Raw genomic sequence first — 17,039 nt, 5'->3', positions numbered from 1 at the left:
TTTTGGAAGAAAAGCCGCACTGCGATGACCAGGCACTCGTCCTGCCAACACCGCCCACACTCTCCTTCCCCCCAATCCTCCCCACGGCAGCTTCTTCACTTCAGCCTCCATGTTGATGTCTACACTTCAGTTCCAGGTTGTCAACTAAAATCCAGATGAGGGGTGAAGATCTTTGCGCACTCAAGGCCCAAGAGTGTCTATTTGCAAATGGTCGTAGCATCACGGTTAAGCCTGAGGGTGGACTTTGAATTCAGGCCTGAATGGGAACCACTTCCCTTACGTCCCCTTTCACCACTTACTGTCTTAAGTGAACGTGGCCAACTTAGCCTCTTCAAACCTGCTTTTTTGTTTATACGAACAGGATAATACCAAATTGAGTAGTTGAAAGGATTACATGTAATAATATCTATATGTAAAGTGCTTAGCACAGTAGTTGGCAAGGAGTGAAGCCCAACTCATCACTATTGAATCCAGTTTTTAAAATGCTGCTTAACTGCAGTCTTTGGTGCACAGAAACTAGCAAATAAGTTAAAACTGTAATCAAAAGATAAGCTTGCGATCAGATGCTCTCCAAACACTGGTGAATACACATGATGATAAAAAAGGTAAACATTTCAACTGGCTTATGGAGCTATGCTCACAATCTACCTACTTTGCCTGTTCAGATTTCCTACCTTATTCATAAGAATTATCTCTGCCAGGCAAGGTGCACACTACTTATAATTAGTAATCGCATCCTAAATTAGCTTCCTCTAGGAAGGAAGAGGGAGAAGAACCAACTTTCTGGTGACCTGTAGAATATTACTATGACATGGGTCCTACTAACACTCTTTTTTACAAATCGGGAAACATGACTAAAGACAAAAGTTAAGCAGGGGAGGGACGCAGTGTTTGCAGCAGAATTTGATGGCAGGTCTGTCTGAACGAGGCTGCCCATTATCTTCCCTTCTGTTTGCACTGCCTTTCAGTTTCTCAGGTTTATTCAAGAGCTGGCCTTCAGAGTAGAGTTCTCAGATAGCCATTGTTGAACTAACGAAGACCGTTTTCTGCCACTGGACGGAACGAGGATTTTAGTCAGTTACGAGGAGTTTGGTTGTATTCTCGCGTTTCCAGCGGTGACTAAAAAGCCATAGCCACTCGGTGACAGAGGCTACTCGGTCTGCCCGCTTGAAATGCTCCAGGTAGATTAATTTTTGAAAGATGATTCACCTTCCCTTTCCTGTTTTGATGGAACACGGAGACGGAACCGTTCCTGTCAATAAAAGGCTCGAGTTTCCACCTCGCAAATTCGCGCTGCGCTGACAGTGTAATTGGCTGACGCGCAGGTGGGATTTCCTGTCGCCATTTTAAGGAAACACACTCCCCTGCAAGGAAGTGCCCAGTCAGTTCAAGGGGGCTGGGCCTGGAACAAAGAGTGAGCAAACGAAAGGGAAACGGGCCCAGCTGTCCCAGGCCCCTCCGTCCTGCGCCCTCGCTCCCCGCTGGCCCCCGACTTGGAGCGCCGGGCTCCCTGAACCCCGACGCGCCGAGCCCGGAGCGGAATCACGTGGGGTCTCCCCGCCGGGCCAGAGTGCGTCCGCAGTTCAGCAAAACCACCCAATGCCCGAAACAGAGCCCCCCAGAACAGATCTCGGGGAGGGCTGGCGAGGTCTGCGGGTGCTGGATCCAGAAGAGAGGAGGTGCTTCCCACTGGGGGTTGCGGACAAAGGGTTTCCAGAGGTGCCGCGTTCCCCGCTGCCCCGGCCGCTTCGGCTCCCTCCCCGCCGACCCCGGCCATTTCGGCGCCGTCCCGGGGGAGCCGACACGCCGCACCCTAGATACCCGCGGCTCCCGCGCCGCTAGCGGCTCGCGGGGCTGCGCGCGGACCAGCCACTCCCACGGCCATCCTCACGCGGCGCCCTTCCCACAATGCAACTCCCCTCGCTCCCGCGCCCCGGCCCCGGCGCTGACCCCAAAAGCGCCCCCCAGTCCCGCAGGGCGCAGCCCTCCTCTCCTCCTTCCGCGCCCTCCAAGCCGCCCCCACCTCCTCCATCCCCGAGGGCTCTCCAGCCGCCGCCGCAGCTGGGCTCTGGGCTCGCTGCCAGGCCCCAGGGGGGCGTGGGGCAGGTGTCCAGGCTGCGCGCAGCCTCTGCTCCCGGTGCCGCTGCCGGCGCGCCCCGCACACGCACGCCCCGCAACCCCTCCCTCACGCCTCCCTTCTTCCCGGATGCTCAGTCTCCGCCGGCCGCGGTGGCTGCATCCTCGGCGGGCGGCGACAAGGAGGCAGCAAGGGGCGGCCGCCGGCAGCGGCACCATGTGACGGGCACCGCTGAGTGACACGCAGCTTCGGTTACAGAGCGGGCGTGCAGGAGGGGAGGCGACGGCACGCTGGACGCGGAGGAATAGCCTGACTTTCCCAGCTAAACCGTCACGAGCCATGGATGCACAGGGGCGACGCGCCCCCCAATAGGAGAATGACTGCGATTCGAGACCCTCGGCGGCCGAGCATGTGGATGTAAGTGCGACGCTGGCGAGCACCTTGTGGGTGGGGGTTGGTGGTGGGGGGAGATTCTGATGCAATCGGCCCCGAAAGGAGGAGGAGAGACAGGAGAGCGCGGGCTGGGGCAGCCACGCCGCTCCGCCTGAAGGTCGCCGCCCTTCACCTTCCTCGGAAATCCGCCACGCCACGCTGAGCCTCCCCGCCCAGCCCTCACTGACGGAGGCCACCTTTCCTCCGCTGAGGCAGCCAGACCTTGACACAAAGGACATCGCACGGCCGGGGGAAAATCCCGGAAGGGCGGACACCTTGACGTCTCCTTTTGCCGCTTTTCCTTTATGGCCCGAGGTAAGGTGATTTCGCGTTCCCGGGGAGAGCTGAGGGAGCGGCGGCGGGGAGGAAAGGGATATGTTAGATGGGAGAGGAGGCGGTAACGCAGAAGTCATCCATGCGGCGTGAAAGGAAGGAGTGCGCGGCTGTGCCGGATGCGTTCGGATTTTGCTTTTAGGAAAAGTCCAGATCCCCGGTTCTCCTGACCGCCCACGACAGTGTAAGGAGGTGCCGGAGCCCCTTATCTCACCTTTGCATGGGCTCTGGCTTACTTTTGGAGTCTGTTTTCTTAGTGGCAGCTTGTGGCACCTGATATGGTTCAATCATACGAGGGTTAGGGACCACGAGGGTCTGGAGAGCCCAGCCGAGGTGAGGGCGCGACTGCATACCCGAGGAGTGTTTGAATGCCGGGCAGTTGCGGGGAATTTCCTGTGTCCGCAGGTCCCCGAGGAGGGCATGTGATGTCCTCGGGACTGTGTGTGTGGCCGGCTGGGTCTCGGGAACTGGCCGCGGGCCGGGGATCGGAGGCGCGGAGCCCGAGTAAACGAGAGCACGCTTGCCGGCCCTTCTCGAGCTCGGCCCCGCTCTCAGTATGAATAGGAGTGGGAGGATGCGGGCCGTGGGGTGGAGGTGGTGGTGGGGTGACTGCTAAAGGATGCTGGCAGTGACTCACTGCCCTTTCCCGCCCCAGAGAGGTTCTTTCCCAAATGAAGAAGGAGAGAAAGAGAGAAGTGCCGCTCGGAGAGCTGGGATCCGCTGGAGCTGGCGAACAAAAGGCCACCGCTTGCGCGGGGCGCGGGCGCGGAAGGTCCTCGGCTGCATTCCCACCTCCTCCCTCCACCCCCGCACCTCGCTCGCTTCCCTAAACGTTGCCACAAAAGGCCTTTAACCTCGCCGCGGCCGTGCCCGGAGGAAAGTTCTCCGTCGCCCCGGTGCGCGCCCCCGCCCCCCACCGTAATCCGCCTCCCGGAGCATCGGGCTCCTCAGCACCCACTGGGACCTCCGGGTTACAGGGCTGCCTGGGCGCCGCTTCCCTGCGGAGTCGCCCGACCCTGGGTTTGGGCTGAACTGTAGTCAGAGAAGGCACAAGTGCATATGGGCGGCAAAAGGAATTTCGCGGTAAGCGCGTCACGGAGTTTCGGGTGCCTTTCACAGGCTGTCTTCGGCTTAGGAAGGTGGTGCTACAATTTTGAGAGTCCTTTGTGTCTCACCCTGCGGCGCGGACCCGGTTTTTATTGCACTGGTTCTACGGTGAAAACCTAACTGCCACCAGGATCACATGCTTTCGCATACGAATCCCTGGTGATGTATTTCATGAGTGAGAAAAGACCCGAGAGCTAGGAAACAGGATTTATTTGCATTTGGAAAGGAATCTGACATCTCTGCCGTGGGTTTAAAAAAGTTTAATGTAAGGGGGAGGAGAGAATAAATCTATGGTTTGCAGACTGCTGGGCCCAACAAGGCTGTAATTTGTCACCTTGATAGAAGAAACTGTGCAGCAACTCGTGCTTCTTCTGACGTCAGAAGGACAACTGAAATAAAACCTGAGCCAGGCGGCTGGCTGGCCTCCTTGTTAGATATCTCTCGCTGGGTGGGTATTCCTGAAATCTATGTGAAACAGCCAAGTCAGGGCTCTGATCCATGGTGGGCCCCCTGGATTTCAGTTTGGACCCCAATCTCAAAATGGCTTTACTTTTCAGAGTTACTTCAGTTCTCAGTATGTCGCCTTAGGCATCGAGAAACTCACCTAGTTTGGCTCGAGGTCTTAACCTTGATGACGTTTATTCACTTTCTTTTTTCCCTCCAACATATTCAATGAGTTTTTCCTACTGAGGGTTTATGTGGCAGTTAGCAACTAACAAGGTAAAGTTCCTGCTTCTGTGAGACTTCCATTCTCCTGGGGGAAACAGACAATAAAGGTACCTATAAATGAATTTTGGAGATTTGTTCCAGCAATGAAGAAATAAAACAGGATCATGTGATGGGGGAGGGTGCTTGAGACAGATTACCCTCTAGGAGGGCCTGTGTGAGAGGGGACATTTGTCCTGAGACTAAGAGGCCAGGAACCCGGTTATTGCTAGGCTGTCTTTTCCTCCCTCTGGGTGAGACTTGAGGGCAAAGACCAGTCTAATTCATTATTGTTCCCCTAATGCCCAGCACAGAGTAACTGCTTAATAAATGCCTGTTGGATTGAGACCTTGGCCAAAACATCTTGTTCAGCGCTTTGTGCTACTGTTGACCGTCCCTTTCTTTCTGTATCTCATTATTTGTTCCCCTGTTAAGTTGAAATGTCAGAGTCTTTTTCTACTCTGCTTCTCCTTCTCTCTTACCTTCTCTCCGCTTCTGAGCAGTTACCAGGTGCCTGCAAATGCTCCACAAATGTGTTTTCATCTCCATTCCCACTGCCCGGGTTCAGGTCTCTGTTATCTGACCTAGACAGGGCAATTGCAGCGGTCGGTTGGGATACAAGAACGGTGAAACGGACATGGAGGTGCCCCGAAGAAACCAGCGCTCAGGGGAGCAGATGCAAGCACAGCACAGCGTGGTAAAGAGTGAAGTAGCCGGCAAAGGAGGTGTGATGGGCTTCTAGTTGATCTCCTCCGTACCAAGCTCTGCTCCCCTAATTCAATCTCGACACTTCCGTGTGATCTATATTTTTAAAACTTATTTTTAAAACTCATCTTGCTTCTGAAAACCTTCAGTGGGTTCCAGTTGCCTACAATTAAAGTCTAAATTCCTTAGCTGGGCGCTCGGGACCCTCCACAAGCCTCACCTCTTTCTCCCAGTTCACCCTATACCCTTCCTTTCACTTTTCTGCCTCAATATTGATGTTGATTCCAAACTGGAATGCCTACTGAAATGCTATATATTTGTGAAGGCTTAGCCCAAATGCCACTTTTCTACCTCATCAAATGTGTCCACTGACCACCTCACCTTTTCATAAAGATTTATCTTTCACTTTTTGCACCATCATCAGTCCAGGTGATGGAAGGTGGAAGATAAGGACATACGCTTTGAATCAGTGCCGGTCTCAACTTACCAGCCTGGGGACCTTGAGCAAGTTTTTTTTTTTTTTTAGCATTTCTGAGCCTCATTTTTTTCCCCCCATTTGTTAAACGTGGTGGTAGTGGTATGGTGAGTTATTCAGAAGGTTTAACGAGGATAATGGATGTGCAGTGCTTGGCACAGTGTTAGTGGTCCGTATATATTGAATTAAAAGGGACTTCAGGTTTCTCATCTATCAGAGGAGATGGGGGAAGCTGATCAGGAAAGTTCCCCTTATCTCTAATATTCAATGAATATTTAATCATTTGAAAATACTTTTCTGAAAATAATACCTTAATGGAAAATACCTGAACGTTCTCAGTCCCTGGGAGAATGTGCATCTGTGAAAGGTGGTGTGCAGGTTCGTGGAAGGAAGCACATTCCAAATAGCATCATAGACTTCAGAGAAGGACACCTTAGAACACTTACCCTAAATCGAGTCTTTTAAAAACAGTGAGGTGGATGGACCTAGAGTCTGTCCTACAGAGTGAAGTAAGTCAGAAAGAGGAAAACAAATACCGTATGCTGACACATATATATGGAATCTAAAAGAAAAGAAAAGCTCCTGATGAACCTAGGGGCAGGACAGGAATAAAGACACAGACATAGAGAATGGACTTGAGGGCACAGGGAGGGGGAAGGGTAAGCTGGGACGAAGTGAGAGAGTGGCATGGACATATATACACTACCAAATGTAAAATAGATAGCTAGTAGGAAGCAGCTGCATAGCACAGGGAGATCAGCTCAGTGCTTTGTGACCACCTAGAGGGGTGGGATAGGGAGGGTGGGAGGGAGGCGCAAGAGGGAGGGGCTATGGGGATATATGTATGCATATAGCTGATTCATTTTGTTATACAGCAAAAACTAACACAACACTGTAAAGCAATTATACTCCAATAAAGATGTTAAAAATAAATAAATAAAATAAGGGAAGCGTTAAGTATGATAAGGAAAAGAAAGAACATTGTTACAATTATTTCTGGAAGTTGATCGCATTTTATTCATTGGTTTTTCTACTCACCTCCTGTGTGTTAGGGTTACTACTAAGCATAAAGGAGTTCAGTCATAGGGAAGCCCCATGGTTTGGGGAAACTTTGCAAGCAGCCGCATTGCAATCAAGGAACCCTGCCTCAGGTGAAGCTACGGGGTGTCTTTGCCAACAACTAGCTGGGTCCACTGGGACAACTCAGTTAACATTTTTAATGCCTCGTTTTCTCATCTGTCCAATGCTAACGATAGTGTCCAAGCTGCCAAACTCACAGAGTTGTGAAGGTACAGTGAGAACAGAGGTGAGAACATCCTTGAACACGTTAAAAGAACTCAAGATGATAGTCATCTGGAGTTAAACACACTGCTAATCTGCAGTTTTAGGAGATGGGTAGAGATTAACGATTCTCAACGTGAGCTTCACATCAGACTCACCTAGAGTCTTTTAAAAGCTACCAATGCCCAGACTCCATTTCCAGAGATTCAGATTTAGTCATCCTGCGGCGGAGCCCAGACATAGGAATTTAAAAAAACAAAAAACAAAAAAAACAACACCAGGGATAATTCTCATACGCAGTGGTTTAGATTTAAAAACAAGCAAAACAAAAGCAGAAATTAAATGAAGACTTCCATAGATTGTTTGATAAAGTCTTGGTAATGTGAAATTATGAGCTTGACTGGCTTTTCCCCTGACTTGACAAAGCTCACCAGTTGTTGACATCTTGGAGTCACAGCCTCAGGTTACAATTTATAACCTGAATTTTCCCAGGCATAGGAGCCCATCCAGTGATGCAGCCAGGGCCAAATAAAGATTTAATGTGTGGGTGTCAGTTTCCATCTCTTAGGAGTGACAAAGATGATTGGAAAAGAAAGAGACAATGGAAAGGAAAAGGAAAGGGAGAGGTTATGGCCCAAGGTCTGGGAGTGGGAGGCTCTGAGTGGGAGAGCAGCAGGACAGAGCACAGAGGAAAAGCTGGGCTTGGTTTATTGAACCGGTTTTGTTTATGTTGCAAACTGGTGGCTATAGAACCAAATGAAACCTGTGGGTATGTTTTGTGGGCCCTCCATGTTCTCGTAAAATTGTTTGGAATTAGTTGTCAACGTTTAAGTACAGTATCAGAATTTCACTTAAAACCTGGATTTCTGGCATTTCTTGAAAAGAAATCAAAAGATCTGTCTTACTTTTACTGCAACAGATGAGACACATGGCCTCCAGTTTCTTGTGCCCAATCTGCTTTGCTCATTCAGCTTACCAACTTGGGCTCCTGCTGCGTTTGTTTTTAACCCTTAGTGTTGGGCTGGCCAAAAAGTTCGTTCGGGTTTTCCCATACCATCTTACAGAAAAACCTGAATGAATTTTTTGGCCGACCCAAAGTAATCTGTAGATCTTAATGTTGGCAGCACATTAGAATCCCTTACAGAGCATTTAAAATATCAATGCTTAGATTCCATCCTAGACCAATTGAATCAGAAACTGGTGTGCGTTAGGGGGGCAGATTATCACTGTTGTTTTTCTAAAGCTCCCAAGGTGATTCCTATGTGTAGTCAGAACTGAGTACTCCTAGTCTAAAAGTCACCTATTCAAAAGACTTGTCCACAAGCTCATCTTCTTGTCTCTGAAATGAAAGTGATTCATTAAGAAACAGTCTACAGAATCATAAATTCAGAGGATTTTAGAACTGGGAGAGATCTTTGAGAGTGCATCAGTTAATATGAACTTCAGATTCTGTCTAAGACAAAGGTCCAAAGAGAAGAAAAAACTTGTTCAAGGACTATAACGTCATTTGGTATTTAGTTATAGTGTGTTTTATTACATTTTCTCTTTTCAAATAAAGGCATATTTTTTAATGTTTATATTTATAAATGAACCTCCTCACATGCAATTTGAAAGCACTTTGTGATGCTTTCAAATTGTCATTATTTCTGTTTTTCCTAGAGTATTTTGTTGGGAGTTAGCTGTCATAACAGCTAGGCCTTAAAAAAAAACTCCTGTTCATTGTTTTTAGTTCAATAGTAATCCTTGATCAGAGATATTACTATAGCAAAAACATACATGTGCAAAGAAAAAGAATTTCTCAAAGGCTATCATATGACAAGCTGTCTTTAAACTCTGTATGTAATTATTTAAATCCATGAATTTTCAGTTGATGAGAAAGATTTTTACTTTTGTGGTACTCACACTGCTCAAAGACACTCACTGTTTTAATTAAATTAAACTTTAGTTTTTGTAATGTAATATACAGTCAGTCCTCTTCTATCCAGAGTTACAGATTAACTTCATTAACTTCCAGAGTTTATTAATATTTTCTGACTTTGAGAAATCAGAATAGTTTCAAAACATCTGAATATGGGTAGGTTAACTCCCCAACATCATAGGCTGGGCATGTTGATAACAGACATTTAAAAGATCATCTGGGTGAGTCAAAGATTTTAATGTAAAAAATAAAACTGTAAAAGTTATAGAAGAAAACATGGGAGGGAACTTCTTGGGGGATAAGGAGTGAAGGAGGCTTTTTTTCACTGTAGACTATTTCGTACTTTATGAATGTTGTACTATGTACATGTATTACCTAGTCAGATATTTTCCAATAAAATGAAATCGTTAAATAAAAAAATAAAAATTAAGAAAATAAAAGATCATCTGGGAAGCTGAACAGCGTTGTGGGGTGGTAGGAGCAGGTGCTGGGATACTGTAAACAAGATAGGACGCAGGGGGCAGTCTGTCCAAGGAAGTGAGCAGCTCACCTCTGCCCCCATGCAGAAATGCTCAGTCCTTATCCTCTGGTGAGCTTCCTTTAACATGGGGCTTCTCACCCTCGGCACTCTGGGCATTTGGGGCCAGATAAGGCTTTGTTGCGGACAGCCACCCTGTGTATGGTGTTTAGCAGCACCTCTCTCCACTAGAAGCCTGCGACACCCTCTCACTTGTGACAACGAAAAATGTCTCCAGGCATGGTCAGATGTCCCTTGGGGGGGGGGGGGGCGGCGCCAAAATGGTCCCCAGTTGAGAACCACTGCTCTAATACAACCCTTTCTCTGAACTTGTAGAAATCGTGCCAAGAGTTCTCAAACATTCCAGGCATAGTGGCCAGGATGTTCATGATAAATACCTTCCATTCATATAGTACTTTACAGTTTTAAATGCACTTTCACGTAATTCTCACATGCCCGGCTCAAATGTAAAAGAAATTAAGTGGCAGACTTAATGAAAACTGTGCTGTGGGGCTGCGTGTGTCGCTTCCTTTAACTTCCCATTTTTGTTATGTTTTCCTGTGAAATTGTGCTTGTGAGGATTGCTGCTGTATTGTCTATAGACAGATTATCATAGCTTGCTTTTTCAGTTGAGTCATCACCGTTATTGTTCACATATTTACTATCACCGTGTGCTAGGGCGCTAAGAGGGCTGTGGTCCCTGTCCTCGAGAAGTTGAAAATGTATAATAATTAGGGAACTGGCTAACTCCATAAGGAGATCATGAAAATATATAAGAACCCTTGCTATAAGCCAATGAGTAATCTATACAAAAGCGCCGTAAGAATTCATCACAGGTAAATAATCAATCACGAGCTGGTCATTGGAGGAAGACCTCACAGAGAAGGTTGGCTTGAAATTAAAAAAAAAAAAAAAAAAAAAGCATGCAAGCCAGCAAGATGGGCTTTGAAAGAAATGTTGTACTTAAATGAGCATGAGCTTGATGGGAAAGGGGTTTGTGGGAAGTATGTTAGGACCAAGATGGTGGAAGCAAAGCAGGAAACTGCTTATAAGTAGATCCATCGCAGGAATGCAAGGTTCAGAAGGAACATCGTGGGAGAGAAGTTTAAAGAGAGAGTTAAGAGCAATCTGGGCCTTGAATTTGAGGTTCCAGGGATTCAGCTATTAGGAACAGTTATGATTGGCAAGGGGGGGAAGAGGAATGTGCAAGACATGGATTTTCAGGAAGAACCTGCGTCTTCCTGAAGTGGGTAGGGCTCAGGAGGCAGCACGGGGGAGGGGGGGAAGCGACTGGCCAGGCTAGGACTGTGGAGCCGGGAGGAATGAGAGGAAGGAAGGGACGGTATGAAAGAATGTTGACAGGACCTGGGGACTGATTAGATATCCGGGTTCCATGTCTGAGTGAGGAGGGGAACGAACATTATCGTGAACAGAAATAGAAAAGCTGATGTGTGAGGTCGGGTGATGTGTTCAGTGAGGCACGTGGAGTTGGAGGTCATGGCAAACATCCACGTGGAGAGGTCCAGCGGGCAGCTGGGGTCTGAAAAGAATTTGTGGAAATTTTTCTGAGCAGGAGGGAACCTGAGAGATTGCCTCTCCCCTGCAGCCTTCTCAGTTTACAAATGAAGAAACACGTGCCATGTTAAGTGACGTGATCATTAGCAAGTAGTATTTATGAGGAAGATCCTATTTCAAAACGCAGAGGATTTCTAGTTTTGTAAAATGAAAAGGCCTGGGGGGGAAAAAGATATGAAAGATGCCCTTGTGGGGTGAAGCCTGACACTTCAGGCTTGAAACTTACAAAGGAAAGAGTTTGGAGTGTGCAGAGGGAAGAGTGGAGGGAGAAGGGCTGCCCTCACACTGAGGGTGGGAGGCAGACAGGAGCTGGCAAAGGAGGCAGGAAGCAGCGTGTAGGAGGGTGCGGTGAGGAGCAAGCCGGTGGAGGTCGGGAAACCGTGACCCTCCTGTGCAGGGAAGTGAAGGGATGAGGACGGAGAAAAGGCCACTTGCCTTGATTAGGAAGAGGTAGCAATAGTAGCAGCGACAGTCACCCTCGCTTACCAGAATCGGGCCGAGCATGGACCCAATCGTGGAATCTTTATAAGGACTCTGTAAGGTGGGTACCACTTTATCTCCATTTTACAGATGAGGACGCTGAGGTAAAGAGAAGTTAACCTACTTGCCCAGGGTCACCACAGCTCCTGAAGGGTGAAGCCCGGATTTGCCAGTGGATCCTGGGTTCAGGGGAGTGGTGAGGACAGAGGCAAGTTGTTCAGACTGTTGGCAGTAAAGACAGGAGGGAGGGGTGATAGTTCAAGGTTACTTTCCAGATATGAAGCTGAGCGTGATTGACAGAAGTCAGGGAAGCCAGTAGAGAGAAAGTGGGAGGCCAAACCCTAGCAGAGCTGAGACATGAACGCTGGATAAGTCATATGAGTTTTGAGTAAGAAGAGAGAAAACACCTTTTCTTCTGAGAATGCTTACTGGGTCCCAGCCTTTCACTACTGAAGGCCATTCCCCACCTCCCGAGGACCCCAGGTTTTCAAAGACTATCAATTTTAAGCTTTTATTTTAGTTGAAGTATAACTGATATGGAATGCAACATCTGGTTCTTAAGTATACTGTTTAGTGAGTTTTGACTACAACTTGAAAATATTAATTCACTTCCCGCTTTTTTTACTCAAAGATATATAATATTGCCAGTCAGAATCTAGGATTATCACATCAAGTTAAGGCAATCTTGCCAAAAGCAAGGACTCTTGACATTTTAGTTAACCTGTTTAGCCTGTTTGAGGCCCTTTGAAATACAGTGAACAGCCCGGTGAGTCAAGGACCTCAAGTGTGTAAATAGGCTCAGTTGGTTATGGGAAGAGATGGCAGGAAGACCAGGACCGTCATTGGCCTTACGCCTAACACATTCTCAAAACCACTGACCTAGCTGTCATAATTGATCTTCAGGAGCTGAGCTGGGAGAGGTGTGATCTTATTCTTCAGAATAAAAAAAATAATAGTGATTCATAACAATTTTGAAATTAAGTGTATGTGACTGGATATTTAATGTCATTAAGGAATTCTTGTTACATTTTAGGTGTGATCATGATATGATGATACTGTTTTAAAAATAGATCTGACCTTTTAGAGATATGTGCTGAAATAGTTACAAATGATAGGATATCTGGGATCTTTTGTTAAATAATTCTGTGTGATGGTGGGGGTAAAACTTCAACAAGACTGGCCTGAAATGATCCTTGTTGAAGTTGCTACGTGGACGTTCATTATTCTATTCTGTCCACTTTTATATATGTTTAAAATTTTCATGATAAAATATTTCAGAGGGAGGAAAAAATAAATTTAAGAATATCAGTCAGGGTTTAGCTGCATATTAACAGAGATCTTTCTATGTATGTTAAGCAAAAGGGATTGAATATGGGGAATTAAGGCCTGTAAAATTGTTAGGAAAGATGGCAGACCAGGCTTTAGTCTGGGTCTCTAGGAAGAATCACCAGAACACCACCACTCAGCTGGCTTTAGGGGCTGCTTTTGTGCCTCGCATCAGGAAGCCAGGAAGCCAGTTTCTCATTGTTTGAACATATGCTCCAGGAGCACGTCACTTAGACCAAATCTGATGATCAGGAATTCATAGCCACAGTTGTTGGCTCCAGTGCTGTCTGTGGCATCTGCTAGAATTGTACCAGCAAAATGGGTGCCTGGGCCCCACCACTTTGCTCTCTGATTGGTGGAATCTAAATCTTCTCTAGACCCCTAGCTGCAAAGGAATGTGGGAAATGTAGTTTTCAACTCTCCATCCTCTAGATGCAGAACTGGACTAGAAAGAAGTGGGAACAAATTTTGAGTGGGTCAATCCATCACACAGTGTCTTAGCGATTGAAATTGTATTTTTGTTTATTTATCCCCAAAAGTAATTTTGGACAATGTTTGAGTTATAGTATATTTTTTGGTTTGATTTTCTCTCTACAATTTTTTAACCAGCTTTTGCTAAACCAACATAACCTCTTATTGCTCAAAAACATGTACCTTGCTCCCTCTGCTGTAGCTAGATTCATCTGAGTGGGTGTTCTCTGCACATCTGGCCTCCATGTCTTTGCCTGTGCCGTTTCCAGTGCAAGGAATGCCTTCCCTACCCCAGTCTAAATCCTGCCTATTTTTAGACATAGTTCAACATAGTTCATAGTTCTTTGTAAAACCTTACCTGATTTCTCCAGGCTCCAATTTCCTTCCTCCCTCCCCCCACCCGCCTCCTTCCCTCCCTCCCTCCCTTCTTTCCTTCCTTCCTTCTTTCCTTCCCTCCTTCCTTCCTGTATGTACCTATGTATGTATGCATGTCTCTGAAATCTTTCTGGACTTATTCTTTGTTCTACTGTACAGTTTGGTCTCTATCATGCAAATGTTTTATGGTATACTGTCACTTTATATGGGAAGGTCTTGCTTGTTTCAGTAGGGTGTAAGCAACGTAAGACCAACATAAGACCAAACAAGATTTCTTTAAATATCCTCTCCTTTGATGCATATCACCATGAAGAGTAGGGAAGAAGTTTCTGTATCTTACATTGGTACTATTAGTAAAACGTACCAATAAGCATGGCAAGATAATAATGCATCTTAAGAATACCTCACAAGATTGCAGTAAAGGATCAGAAATATTCTGTGCTGAGTAAACCGTCATTTGTAACCTATTATAAATGTTGGGAGATAGTAATTGTGGTTGGGTTAATGTCAAGATGGTCACATGATGACCCCATTCGGTCTTTTAATTAACTGTATAGTCTGATAATTGCTTCAGTCTTTCAGTGAAACTATAATTCTTTTGTTTCTTAAACTCAATCTGCACTTCCTGTGTCTTTGTCGTTGGCCGTGTTCTCCTTCATTGAAAAGTCTCAGCTCAGGGCCCATCTCCACCTGTCAGTCTCCTGTCCACCAGGCAGTGTGACTGTCTAGCAGTAGTAGGTTGGATGTCAATTTATGGCACAATCAAGCGGTAAGGAGCATTTGCCGTAATGGTGTAGACCCGTGTTTACGGACATAACTCAGGATAGGAGACCATATCTTGTTACGTGAAAAAATATGTTTTAAAAACTCTATAGTATGATTTCCATTTTTGTAAATGTATACATATTTTTTAAAAATTTGTACTCATTCTTTTCATTTAACAGATATTTATCGAGTGCCTACTGTGTGTCAGGCACTATATCTATGTGCGTAGAAAAACCCTTGAAGGTTATACTCCAGTATATATACAGTGATCATCTCTGCTTGCTGAGATAACGGGTGACTTTTTTCTTTTTATTTGTTCTTTCTTTCATTTGCAAGCTTGTATTTTCTAATTTTTCTACAAAGACCTGTATTATTTATTAATAAGGAACTAATGTATTTTTAAAAAACACTTCTGTTCTTCAAAATTCATACTATGTAATATTACATGAAAAACAATAGACTGAAAACAGTCTAAATTTCCAGTGTTAAATAAAAAAGAGAGAGGAGAGAGAGCTAGAGAGGAAGAAAGAAAGGAAAAGAAAAAAAGAAGAAAAGAAGGGAGGAAGCACATGAAACTCTAACAGTGGCCCATTTTGAGTGGTGGGGTTTCTTGTACAATGTTTGCTCTAAAGATTCTACAGTGGGCATATATTAGCTTTAGAACCAGAAAAATTTTTTTTTTCTTTTTCAAGAGCTAGTTCAAATGTGATTTTTCTGTGAAACTGCCTCAGATCCTTTTCAGACTTTTAAAATCCTTTTGTCACCTAGCACTCAATAAATATATAATAAATTGAATGGATAGTACTTCCTAAGTGTGGCCTCAACCTTAGTGACAGATGTCACTAACTTTGTTAATTTTCCCCATTTTTCCAGTTTTTATTTTCAAGAATAAGTTAGATTTCAGATAGGTTATTTCACAACAATAAAAATTTATCCTAAATTAAAAAAAAAAAAAGAAAAGAAAAGGAGGTTACAATACAGAGAACATGCAGAGATACGAAAGACCATATGAGGACAGAGCAAGAAGACAGCTATCTGTAAGCCAAGGAGAGAGGCCTCAGAAGAAATAAAACTTGCCATTACCTTAATCTTGGACTTCTGGAACTGCGAAAAAAATAAATTTCTCTTTAAGCCAAAGGCAAAAATGTATCCTATGTGATTAACTTAGTACTGGCATTTGCCTAATACTGACATAATTTTAGTGGCCAGAACTTACTCTATTCTTTTTATTCTTTTCCTTTTTTGTCCATTGCACATGTGTGTGTGTGTGTGTGTGTGTGTAGTATATATTTGTATTCACACACATATATTGATACGAAAGTTTACATTCAAACAGTAGATTCCAGATCTGTTGTTAGTCAACTTTTCCTCTCCTCAGAAATTTTTTGTCTAGTGCCCTGTTTCCTACAAGTTTGTAGAGAGAAAAGGACTCCTTAACCCAGATTGGAAACGCCATCCACTGAGTGAACTTTTTTTTTAAGATTTATTTTATTATTTATTAATTTATTTAATTTATTTCTTTGGCTGTGTCAGATCTTAATTGCGGCACGCGGGATCTTTGTTGAGGCATGCGGGACTCTTCGTTGTGGTGCGCGGGCTTCTCTCTAGTTGTGGCGTGCAGGCTTTCTCTTCTCTAGTTGTGGGGCGCGGGGTTCTAGAGCACGTGGGCTCTGTGGTTTGCGGCACGCAGGCTCTAGTTGAGGCACGCAAGCTCAGTAGTTGTGGCGTGCAGGCTTAGTTGCCCCGTGGCATGTGGGATCTTAGTTCCCTGACCAGGGATTGAACCCCCGTCCCCTGCATTGTAAGGCGTATTCTTTACCACTGGACCACCAGGGAAGTCCCCACTGAGTGAACTTTCTAGCAGCCCTACAGTATCACTTTAGTAGCCTCTGAGGGAGTCATACAGGCAAGAGCCCCAGTGTGGCAAGACTCCTAGGGGTTACCCAGCCCAGTCCATTTGTGCAGCTTTCTTCAGAGGGGGCCGAGGGGTGACAAGGGGGTTTAACCTTTCTAATGCACTTCCAACTTCTGCAAAGTAAAGACAGGCTGTAAATGCTGCTGCTGTGTGAAGACACTAAAATCAATTAGTCATGGCCCAGGCTCCAGCACTACCACCCTAGCTGGAAGAATCAGCCCTGAGCTGCCAGGGTAGCCTTAGACCAGGAGTTCAGGGAGCTCCAATCTCCCATCCTGGCTTCCTGCTTTCCAGGAGAAGCCCTGCCCTGCAGGAAGGGTGAGGCTCCTGGAATCTGAGGTATTAGACATTATTTATCTTGTGGAAGCTGTAAAGGATCCTGGAACCAGGGAAGATTCGTTCTAGACAGGAGACGGTGTGAATGGAAAGGAGTAAGGTGGGGCCTGGCTGTGGGGAAGAGAAGAAGGAAATTCTTTTTTGTTTTTTAACATCTTTATTGGAGTGTAATTGCTTTACAATGGTGTGTTAGTTTCTGCTGTATAACAAAGTGAATCAGCTATACATATGCATATATCCCCATAT

The 17,039-nt window shown here is 45.8% G+C and overlaps 1 protein-coding gene across 2 annotated transcripts in view; it reads left to right on the top strand.

Moving 5' to 3' along the window:
- The first annotated feature begins 2,300 nt into the window (after positions 1 to 2,300).
- The window catches only part of SLC38A1 (solute carrier family 38 member 1), a 63,952-nt gene continuing 49,213 nt past the window's right edge, over positions 2,301 to 17,039 (top strand). For both annotated transcript variants that reach the window (XM_068560471.1, XM_068560472.1), the window contains exons 1-2: positions 2,301 to 2,824; positions 14,722 to 14,836. The gene's annotated coding sequence lies outside the window, so the exon portion shown is untranslated. The remainder of the gene's footprint in view (positions 2,825 to 14,721; positions 14,837 to 17,039) is intronic.

The sequence above is a fragment of the Eschrichtius robustus genome, chromosome 13 (assembly GCF_028021215.1).
Source record: "Eschrichtius robustus isolate mEscRob2 chromosome 13, mEscRob2.pri, whole genome shotgun sequence".
In the NCBI taxonomy this organism is placed as follows: Eukaryota; Metazoa; Chordata; class Mammalia; order Artiodactyla; family Eschrichtiidae; genus Eschrichtius; species Eschrichtius robustus.
The sequence above is the reverse complement of the archived record's forward strand: the minus strand, read 5'-3'. Positions and strand labels throughout refer to the sequence as shown.